At 32.5% G+C, this 11964-nt stretch overlaps 1 pseudogene; it reads right to left on the reverse strand.

The window, feature by feature from the left end:
* Positions 1 to 979: 979 nt before the first annotated feature.
* On the reverse strand, positions 980 to 8605 carry LOC136217775 (F-box/LRR-repeat protein At5g63520-like; annotated as a pseudogene).
* Between the last annotated feature and the right edge of the window lie 3359 nt (positions 8606 to 11964).

Raw genomic sequence — 11964 nt, forward strand, 5'->3', positions numbered from 1 at the left:
AATTCTGAATTTATCCTATATATAGGCCTTGATTTGAGTGGATAATTATTCACTTTGGTCCTCCAAAAATCTAGTTTTTCTTAAAACTTACCCTAAACTTATAATTGTTATAAAAATGTGCAATTACTCTCAAAACTAAACCCGTAACACCAAATTAATCGACTAATCCTAAAACGAATATAATATAACTTAGGGTTCAAGGTATAATAAATAAAAAAATTAAGGACACAGACGTGACACCTCCTCACCCCGCAACTCTACCTCCACCTCAACTCAATGAAACAGATGAAGCTTCATCAGACATACAATGTCAACACCTAAGCACTCTAAAGAGTTTTTAGAACGATGGATGGGGTTGAGCACTCAACATAGTGAAAAGGAAGGAAAAAGGAAACATATAACAAACAAAACGAAGAAAAGACCGAAAAGGACTGACCTCAAGAACACCGACAAGGTCACTCCCAAATAGAATCAAAGGGGAAATTCTAAAAAATCTACCGGAAAAGCTCAAACTGCACCAACCGTAATTCTAGGTAGCAAAGCGTAATTCTAGGTTTCCTTAACATCCTTGCTAGACAAAACCTCGACATTGAAGTTGCTTCTGTGGTAGAATGTTTCGAAATTAGAACCTTCTTTTAAGGTTATTAGCTTGAGTGATTTGAGTTTTATTCTGATATTTCTATTGGTGTTGATTATCAATATTTGAATAGGTGGAAATTTTTTTATTCTTATTATGTAATTTTGAACTTGGAAACAATATATTTGAAATGTTAATTTGTTAGAGAGTATAATATTATTCAGCAAAACTTAGAAAACAATCATTAACTATCTCATGTAAGCTTAAACCATCTATAAAGCAAACAATCAGAATGGCAAGATTTGAGTTTATACATTTTAACCCATACGATAAATTTTCCTTTGTACATTTCAACCCATACTTAGCTTTGCTCTACAATTAGGCAAGGAAACCTTAGGCAGATTAATGCTGTGAAGTTGGTGGAGTGTATGATAGTGCCAAGTATACTGTGCTATGGTAGTGCAGACAACAACGAGCAGAGTTTGGTTCATTGTCTTCCTGACTCATTGAGCTCGAAGAACCTCGTCTGATTTCTCCATTGCAAAAGAGTCCTGCAAGTGGAACCTCAGGAAAGTTTTCATGGAATGGGGAGCTCTTGAGATTAGGGTGATCAGATATTTCTCGGAGATAGCAAGAGAAAATCAAACCTCCAAACACCTCTTTCTCTCCACTACTACTAGGTGCACCATTCCTTAAAGGAAGGCAGCTTTGGCCATTTGATTCTTCCCTCAGAATTGCAAGGTTTTTGTAGGCATTACTGCGTGAAGATGATGCAATATCAGAATCCGAGTGGTAGAATAAAAAGGGATCACAAGGTTGGATGCCGCCAACACCATCGATGATAAAAAAAGTCTCTCCCCCCTCTGTTGAAAATTAAAAGATAACATAATTATGTCCTTCAGTTAGTTTTTCAAGTTTAAAGATATACTAAAATTGTAGATAGACCAAATCTTACCCTGAAACTTCATAAAATGCTAATGATGCTCTTGATATAAAACTGATTATGCACTGTTCCTAATTTAATTTGTTTGATAATCATTAAAAACAAAATTAAATGTTTTATAGTTAGTTTCTTACCAAAAAAAAATGTTTTATAGTTAGATGAATAAACGTTTTGGTTTTATTAAATCTAAAAGATAAAACAAAAATTTTAAAAGTTTTGATATTCTGAAAATTGTTTTGAAATTGTTTAAAAAAATATATATATATATATTTAAAATTTTAAAAAAATATATATATATATATATATATATATATATTAGGTCGGGGTTACTACCGCGAGGCAGCAACCCCGACCTTGCTGCCGCGGGTTGCAGCAGCAGCAATGATTTAATTATTATGAGGGAGAGTCTGAATCAGATTTCATTAGAAAGCAGATTTTATAAGATTTATTATTTCCTAATTGAATAGAGGAAAAATCCAAGAGTGTTGTTCAATAGAATCATCAAAGCTTTTTTCAGATACCAGTTCTTAGTAGTATTATATGTGTTTGGATTCTCTAATAAATGCATTGGTCCCACACTTTAGACCTCATTGCATTGCATGTTAAGTTAATTCTTCAAATTCAACTTTCTTTTCTTTTTTTTACCATTAATTTTTTTCCCTTTAATATTCATTTAATGCCTTTGAATAGCTATGTAACCGTCTTCATTTAAAGACGTTTATTCAGTTATGTCCTCTAGTATTATCATAGTCACCATAAGATATGATGGTGGATCATGGATCACCTCTGTGAGGTATCCAAATCTTTGGGGTATCATCCTTTGTGGATCCTGGTGCATCCGTTTGGCATATCTCTACATTATTACACGTGACTGGTTATGGTGTTGGTGACTCCTCTGTTATTTGTATTAATTACAATGTTACAACTTGAATAACATTTCAGATATTATCACTCTATGTTTTTGCTTTTAAATCATGTATTTGTTGCAAAATTGATTCTTTAAAAAATCAACTCATTCTCAATATTCATATATTATTGTTTGATTATTAATTAATTGATAAAGCAAAAACACGTCCTTTCCTTTTTCTAATCAAGCAACTCGAAACCGCTAAGAAATAGGCCTTGTTCATGTTGTTTAAGAGTAGACCAGAAAATAGAACGATTCTTATATTCTCCTTTTCCATCAAATAATGCATAGTATCATTGCCGAATTGTGTTCTAGATGGCAGTAGACGGAAGCGACAATCATAAAGAGCCTTTGGCCTCGTAAGAAGACTATGGAATATTCTTATTGTATTTTGTCCTACGCATTGGTTACAGAAGCAAAGTGAAAGGCCACCAAGCGAGTCAACATGTACACAACCATGGGTAAGAGTAACTCACGTACTGATTTCCATATATCCTGCAAAAGCAAGAAGGGGGGGGGGGGGGGGGGGGGGAGAGGAGAGACAATCAAGTGCAAACTTAGAGAAAACACAATCAACCAAAACAAGTAAAAATCAAGAGTCAGCAAGTACATCTTATAGAGATGACAATTTGAATATAACACATTCTAAAATGGCCCAAATCAAAATAGTATAAGCAATTGATCAAAATTAATGGTAGATATGATTAAATAACTTGTGAAGCTTGAAATAAAAGGTAATAAGGAAAGGTAATCAATCCGATTCTATTTTTTTCATATTTCAACACATGCTCTTAATTTTGTCTTGTCAACTTTTTTGTTTTTTCATCAATCAATTTCTTCACACCTGCTCATAATTTAGTTTTTTTCATTATTTTTGTTTTCTAATCAATCTATTTGCTTCTAAAATCGAATGAAAGTATGTGTTTGTAATAAAAAAAAACAAAAAATAGAAGGCACAAATTGGGACAAAGGTAATATATAAGATACCTATATTTTTGAAAGATGGTGAAAGGTATCCTTTTTTATTACCTTTTTTCTTCCATTAAGCCCTTTGGACCAGATTTCTTCGTAGTGACCATGGAAATATGAAGGAGGAAGATACAAGCATCGTGGCCAAGCAAGAACAATTATGATCACACTATCATGAGGAATGGGGGAGAGAGTTGTACAAGAGAAAGATTAGGGGATTGGGGATTATGGGTGAGAGGGAGAAGCACGATTTAAAACAACTTTTCATATATATATTTCTCTTATTTTTTAATTTGTAATTAATATAATATAAAAACTTATAAAACAACTTTTATTTATATATACATATAGATCTATTTTATTGTTTTAGTTTTTAATTTTTTTTTATAAAAAATTAGTTATTTTTTAGAAGAGTTGTTAATAAAAACACAAAATATTTTTAGATTTTAATTTTTTTAATAGAATTAAAATATATGTGACAACTTTATACCGAGTGACATTATTTTTAGTTTTAATTACAATTATATAAATCACCATAAATTAAATTTAGTTTCACAAAATTAATAAATTATTTGTGACAATTTATTTTAACTTTAGTATATGAACAATATGCGACTACTATATTTTATAATTTTTAGTGTGTGCACTATTATTTTGAAAATTTAATAGTTCTATATTTCTAAAAAGGAAAAATAAGGATGTGTTACACTCGATTAAGTAAATTTATTTAATGTCATCTTTTATAAATAATTGTAATACTAAAATATATTTTCATATTTTAGAATTATATATCCCAAAACAAATTAGGTGTGATAAAAAAAAGAATTTGTATACCCACATTTGATAAAACTGTATTTTATTGGCAAGATCTGCTCTGAAGGTGTGTAGAAAGTGCGACGACATATCGCATCTAAATAGTGGAGGTACAAGAAAAATAACTAGATTAGTTTTATTATCTAGGGTTAGTTAAAAAAAAACTTACTTTTTGATAAAATTGAAAATTAAGTGCTGAAAAAATAAGTACTGAATTTTAAGTGCTGAATATTATAAGTGCTGAAAATATTGAATGATATAACTTTTATAAAAATATTATAGTAGATAATGTTTAACTTAAAACTTAAAATCGGGGAACAAAAGGAAACCCAACATAAATCTTTGACTACGATTGCAAATGACGAACAAACAAGTTAAAGACTGCGACTGCGACTCTACAATAGGATATGAGATACGAAGGTTATGGATTAGTTTACTGTATTACGGATTTCATTTTCAATTCAATGATAAATAACTTTAGCTGACATTATCCGGCAATGTCAGAATATCCTATATAGCAATGACAATTACTCTGTCTGCTTAGTCCGAAGGCAAGCTAACGAGATGAGATGGCTCACGTTCGCGCAGTCTTCTCGTTTTTCATCTTATCCTGTTTACTTTGATAGTTTAAGAAGTTCTATTTCCTAGTCACATCACCAAAATTGAGGGTGTTATGCAAAAAACTTTTATTTGCTAACGGAGCAGACCACGCTTGATTAATCCAAAGGAGAACATCTTGGTGTCAGCAACCTCATCAGACACGAAGACACCCATCGCCATAAAAGTTCACCCTCAAAATAGCCACACCCAATAACTCGCCTCAACTGTATCGGGTGGGGACTTCAGATGAAGGATCTCGGCCTCGAAGGCCCACAAACAGCACCTAATGGGGAATTAGACCCATTAGCAAAGTCTAACCCTCTCTGCCTGTCTCACACAGCCAAGGTTAACAATCACGCGCTGATCCAAGCCAAAGGCAGTAAAGACGTTATTAGCACTATCTCAAAAGTCAAGCATATAAATAAAAGAATTCTACGGATTCGCTCTTTCTCTCTCTACTGTTATCTTAGTATCACTTAATATATCTCATACATATTAGCATTTATTTAAATTTGAGTTAGATTTTGAATTATGCTAAATTTTATTTTATACAATATGAACTGGATCATTCTTCATTCCTTCCCCGTTGCTAGTTCTCCCTCCAGCCTTTCACTTCATCCTCTTCATCTTCATCTTCATCTGATCTAAGTAATCTTAATGGGACTCATTCCTTTTTGAATCCCGGTTTTCAATATAAATTAAGTTTTTATTTGATTTCTATCTATCTAGGCCTGTATAATTAATGCACCTACTTGTTGGATGGGATTACAGATTTCTCTCGGCCTTCCACTCTATGGTCCAATTTCTGGTGTGAACTATGTACTATCCAGTTATTTTCGCTTTACGCATGCTGAAATTCCTCATTTGGTTTTTCTTTTTCTTTCAATATAGAATTCATGTTGCTTTGTTTTTTTCTTTCAATAAATTTTCAAGTTAATAGAGCGTAATTCTAGGTTTCCTTAACATCCTTGCTAGACAAAACCTCGACATTGAAGTTGCTTTTGTGGTAGAATGTTTCGAAATTAGAACCTTCTTTTGAGGTTGTTAGTTTGAGTGATTTGGGTTTTATTCTGATATTTCTATTGGTGTTAATTATCACTATTTGAATATGGTGGAAGAAATGTTATTCTTATTATGTAATTCTGAACTTGGCAAATCTCATCTAACTTAAACGTCTATAAAGCAAACAATCAAAATGACTTTCCCTTTGTACATTTCAACCCATACTTAGCTTTGCTCCACAATTAGGCAAGGAAACCTTAGCCAGATTAATGCTCTCAAGTTGGTGGAGTATATGACAATGCCAAGTATACTGTGCTATGGTAGTGTAGACAACAACGAGCAGAGTTTGGTTCATCGTCTTCCTGAGTCATTGAGCTCGAAGAACCTCGTTCGATTTCTCCATTGCAAAAGAGTCCTGCAAGTGGAACCTCAGGAAAGTTTTCATGGAATGGGGAGCTCTCGAGATTGGGGTGATCGTATATTTCTCGGAGATAGCAAGAGAAAATCAAACCTCCAAACACCTCTTTCTCTCCACTACTAGGTGCACCATTCCTTAAAGGAAGGCAGCTTTGGCCATTTGATCCTTCAGAATTGCAAGGTTTTTGTAGGCATTACTGCGTGAAGATGATGCAGTATCAGAATCCGAGTGGTAGAATAAAAAGGGATCACCAGGTTGGATGCCGCCAACACCATCGACGATAAAAAAGTCTCTCTCCCCTCTGTTGAAAATCAAAGATAACATAATTATGCCCTTCAATTAGTTTTTCAAGTTTAAAGATACAGTAAAATTGTAGATAGAAAGCTCGTTCCAAATCTTACCCTGAAACTTCATAAAATTCTAATGATGTTCTTGATATAAAACTCCCTGACCCACAAGGGTATATCCTGTGCTGTATGACTCCAATGTACAGATCAGGAGGAAAATCTTCCTCATCAAACTGCAAAGGAAAAGTTATAACATCACCAAAGGCTTCAAATTTACATTCATAAAATGAAAAAGAAAAAGAAAACTTTACCTCACTATTAATATCAGCTAAAAGAGCCTCCCTGTCAAGGATTTCAATCTGCCCCTCCGCTCTAGCGCTAAGCCATGAACAAGTTGTGTCTTTTGGTATTGCACAAACTGCATGGATTTGGGGACCAAATGGCATTATGCCTGTTGACAACGTGACATGAAATTGAGTTTCTCCTATATCTGCTCCTTGCCCCCAAATTTAAAAAAAAGGACCAATTAGTTATGCATGTAGAAAACTCCTCTATAATCTTGGAAAAAAAAGATGAAAAGGAATGCAGAAATGTTTTGTATCTTTTAATAACTTGATGTCAGGAGTGATAATTATAACATGTAATAGGAATACAGAAATGTTTTGTATCTTTGAAAAGGAATACTTAGAAAATAATGTAGTACCCTGAGATTTGTGTATGTCCCTTGCAAACACAAGAGCAACAGCATCAAGGAAGTAACTATCAGCACCGTAATGTCGAGAATGATATGCACTTCTCCAATGGAACCGCCCACTCGCATCACCCACAATGACTGTTTCCTCATCTAATGCACAATCTGCCCATTTCAAATAAGATTTCATGATCAAAACCTTAACATTCTTCTCATCAGCTAGAAAAAGATTGTGTTTTGTAGTACTTACCCATCCTTGCGAGGATTGGTCTCATGTCAACATTTCGATCCTAGACAACCACAAATATCAGATATTAGTAAAAATAATAACAAAAACCTAATCATCATCGATTAATCTACTTACTCCAAACAAAATAATCCCAGCAGGTGATTCAGAATCTGAAAAGGAAGCTGTAACTGAGGTGCCTGATGGTAGAAATAGTTGCTCTCAGTACTTGAAAATCAGAACAAACAAATGCAATTCTATATAACTGCAGATGATACATCATGGAGTTTCCCATTTAGAGCATGCTTTAAGACCGTAAATTTCCTTATGAACAACCAAATAATTACCGTCATTGTTTGTAACAGCGGGATGGCATCAACCTTTAGTCCCGGTACAAATCCAATCACCAGAACCATCCCTCGATCAAGTACACTATCTGCGGCAGAATCAGAATCATCATCGTCGTCATCACATGCTTTCCACCTAACCTGTATGACTTTCCACCTAACCTGTGTTATTTTCAAAGAAGAAATGAAATGGTTTCTCTTTGAGATATATTTAATTTAGTTTTTATTTTCATCCAGATATACTAGCCTCATGGAGTTCATTAGTGTCATCAGGACCGATGATCCCACTGGCTGTGTTAGTAACGAGTGGCACCCTTGACCCTAATTTTGCTGCAAGCTACACAATATCAAATGAAAAAAAGTTAACCAAATTCTTAGATATTGCTGGAAATGAAATCAATGTGTATTACCATTTGGTGAGCCGCTGCCAAGTTGAATTGTTTGCCAATGCAGGCAATGGCGAAATGCGGAATAATGGGCTCAGCAAGAACCTTTTGAAGAACCTCCTCCATTGCATCCTAATAAGAATCACAAAAGAATTAATGGTGAGTCAAACTCTTGCTTCTTCATGTCATTTTGATATTATATGAGTTCTGAAAATGAGGAACTTACAGGGAGAGTAGGCATAAGTGAGAGAGCAGAAGCAAACTTAGGCTTCTTTAGGACTCGACCACAGACCTGGTTCCAACATTTGTTAACACAGGCTGCTGAAGAAAACGCCGTTGCAGGTAACCTGGAGAAAATATTCTCCATGACATCTTCACTCACCTGAGAGAAACCACTTCTCATATTCTCAGGCATCTTTGTTGATTGGCTGTTCTCCATTTACTCTTTATAAGAGAATGAGATACAGGGGGGAGAGCAAAGATATATAATCACAGGTAAAAATGAAATGAGTTGGGGTGGGGTGGTATTTATACAGGTAAAAATGAACATTTATGTCAAGAAAAAGAAGGTTTTTGAGCACAGAATCCTGTTGCATTTAAGAGCATTAAATTGTATTTTGGATTTATTTCCTTTTGTGGTCTGATTTCTGATATTCAGGATTTGATGATATCTGAGAATAGCCAGTTGTTGTTTTTCATTGTTTTACTCTGTAATGTTAATTTAAATTTTGAAAATACATTGAAAGCAGTAATTTATATGTCTAGGTGCATTACCAGGGAGAGTCTGAATCAGATTACAATAGAAAGCAGATTTTATGAGATTTTTATTACTTTCTAAAATAACAAAGTAAAAATCCAAGTGTGTTCAACAAAATCATAAAGCTTTTTTAAATTACCAAAAAATCAAAGCTTTTTTAAGATACCGGTTTTTAGTAGTATTATACGTGTGGATTCTCTCGTAAATGCATGAGTCCCACACTTTAGACCTCATTGCATTACATGTTAAGATTTCATATTTTTTTATTAAAATTGGAGGTTAATATTTATTAGTTCAGGGAAATATTTTGAATTTTTAGTTCAATTATTAATATCTCGGTTTTTTGAATTTGTCCTAAAGAACGTTTAAGAACTCTTATAATCTAAATTGAATGTTAAAGTTAAACAATTGAGATTGATATTGCAATTTACATTTCTAAATGTAAATTATATATATTAGATTTTTCTTAATATATAAGAAATGTAATTGCATTCAAATAAGCGAAGTATAAAAGACAACAAATATATTAGGTCTATTTTTTAAATTTATATTATATAGGGATAAGGTGCAAAAATACCTCTAACGTTTATAGGCATGAGCAATTTTACTTCTAACGTCTAAAATGGTTCAATTTTACTCCTAATGTTGGCGGTCAATAGCAATTTTACTCATAACATTGGAAGTCAGGAGCAATTTTACCCATAACGTTGTCAAGTTAGGTCAATTTTAGAAATAATTTATCAAACTGTCTTCTCGATTCTGAAAATCGTGTCATCTACATTTGACATGTAAGTCATTTTTATCACTCATTAGTGACAGGTCATAAAATTAAAAAATATTAAAAAAAATATACTATCTATTTATAAATTTGGACAAAAAAAATTCAAAATATTTTGCTGAATTAATAAATATTAGCCTCCAATTCTATTATTAACCACAAAAAATATGAAATCTTTTTTTAACGAATTGATTTGCAGTCGGTGTAGAATAAGGAACAAAGTATATATGTTTCACAATAATATCTGAAATTGACCCAACTTGTCAACGTTAGGGATAAAATTGCTCTTGGTTGCCAACGTTGGGGTAAAATTATACAACTTTAGATGTTAAATGTAAAATTGCTCCTGGCCGTAAATATTAGGAGTATTTTTACACCTTATCTCTATTATATATAATCATACAATGTATAAAGACTTAAAGCATTATCAGCTTTCTAATTTATCGAAAACTAGCGTTGAAATCCGTACAATGCACAGAATATATTTGACTATAACTAAATTAGGGAAATATAAATTAACTTGTGAAAGTGATTATATTCGACTATTTATTAATTACCATGCCGAAATAAATAATCAAAACATAATTTTTCGTTTCAAATTTAAATAAATAATTTGAACCCTCGTAGAGTCAAAACAATTATAGAAATAAAAGCTTTATGGTCAACATTAACCAATAATTATTTTAGGTTGATTAAATATTTTGTTTTTCCATAATTCACATCAACTTAGAATATGGTGCTAGTATATTATATACTTATATGGTTTGATAAAATAAAACAATAAATCCTATTAGTCAGTTCACGAAGGGTTAGATCAATCATATTGATTGATTAATGAAAAGGTACATCGAATCCTATTGGTTCATTAATAAAAATGTACCTTATGGATGAAAATACTGTTGGAAAAATTTGAATAAAATTGTATTTGTTAATTTTAATACCAACAAACACCTCCTTACATGAACAGTCATGTCCTTCGTGAACAGTCGTGTTTGTACGTAAACAGCCGTGTCTGTCCTTGTACAGTCGTGTTTGTTCGTGAAATGACATATCCTTTCGAGCTCTATTTATATAGAATGGATTGTCAAAATTCACAAGTGGCTAAAAGTTGTTGAAACTACTCTCTGTCTATTCATATTGTTCTTGTTTTCCTACTCCGGTGATAACTAGGCTACACACGGTTTGAGTTCGCTTGCGTAATCTGTTGTATCCTGGGAGACGATCGTCAATAGCGACGACATCTGTCTTAAGGAAACTGCTAATAGAACTCAAAAGATATGTCTTTTCACGAACGAAGACGACTGTACACGGACAGACACGACTTTTACGTATAAACACGACTGTTCACGACGGACATGACTATTCATAAAAGGACGTATTTGTTGGTATATAAATTAATGTATAATTTTATTCAAATTTTTCCAACAAAGACACCTTGATGGAAGGTATATTTACAGAACACAAATCAGAATTGGTCCTCTCTCTAACCTATGTGAAAAAAATCATTTTCTCTCCATCTAGAAAATCTGTAAAGTCTAAAGGGTTAAAGTGAGAGAAACACAATTCTCGTGATTCTCGAAGAACTCGATTATAATCGTCATGGATCCAAGTACGCTCTTCTGAATGTTATTAAGTATTTGTGAAAATCATTATTCAAACATCTGAATAATTATGTTTATCTAATATTATGATGAAATCTTAAGATTTCTAACATGTGGTATCAGAGCCTAGTTATGATCGAGTGATTTTCCAATAATGTTTTGTTTATGTTTTGTTTTTATCCGCTGCGTAATATGAATTCTCATGTTGTGTCCAAGTTTATCACTGTCCACTAAATTTATGTATTTGTTCATCATTCAACGAAGATAGCGGTCTGTTGTTTTATATATAACATATATAAACGTTGTCATTCCATATAAGTTAAAGTAATTGTTTCTTTTTAAACAGATTATTAAATATTTAACTCATGGCACAAAAAAGTTTGCACACAAATGATGAATCTTATTTATTATTTATACATATTAAGGATTATTGTTATTATTACTGCACATTAAATGGCTAATTGTGAGTATAATTATTTTTTCAACATTACTGACAAAAGTCAATTTATATATATATATAGTAATGGTTTTATCACTAAAGTGATGGCTAAATATTGAGGTGTTATGCATATTTAATTGTATATTATGTATAATTTGTTAGACACAAATTAGAAAGATTTCATAGGTATCATACCAAAATAATTCAATTACTCGTGTGTACA

This window comes from Euphorbia lathyris, chromosome 1 (genome assembly GCF_963576675.1).
Source record: "Euphorbia lathyris chromosome 1, ddEupLath1.1, whole genome shotgun sequence".
Lineage (NCBI taxonomy): Eukaryota > Viridiplantae > Streptophyta > Magnoliopsida > Malpighiales > Euphorbiaceae > Euphorbia > Euphorbia lathyris.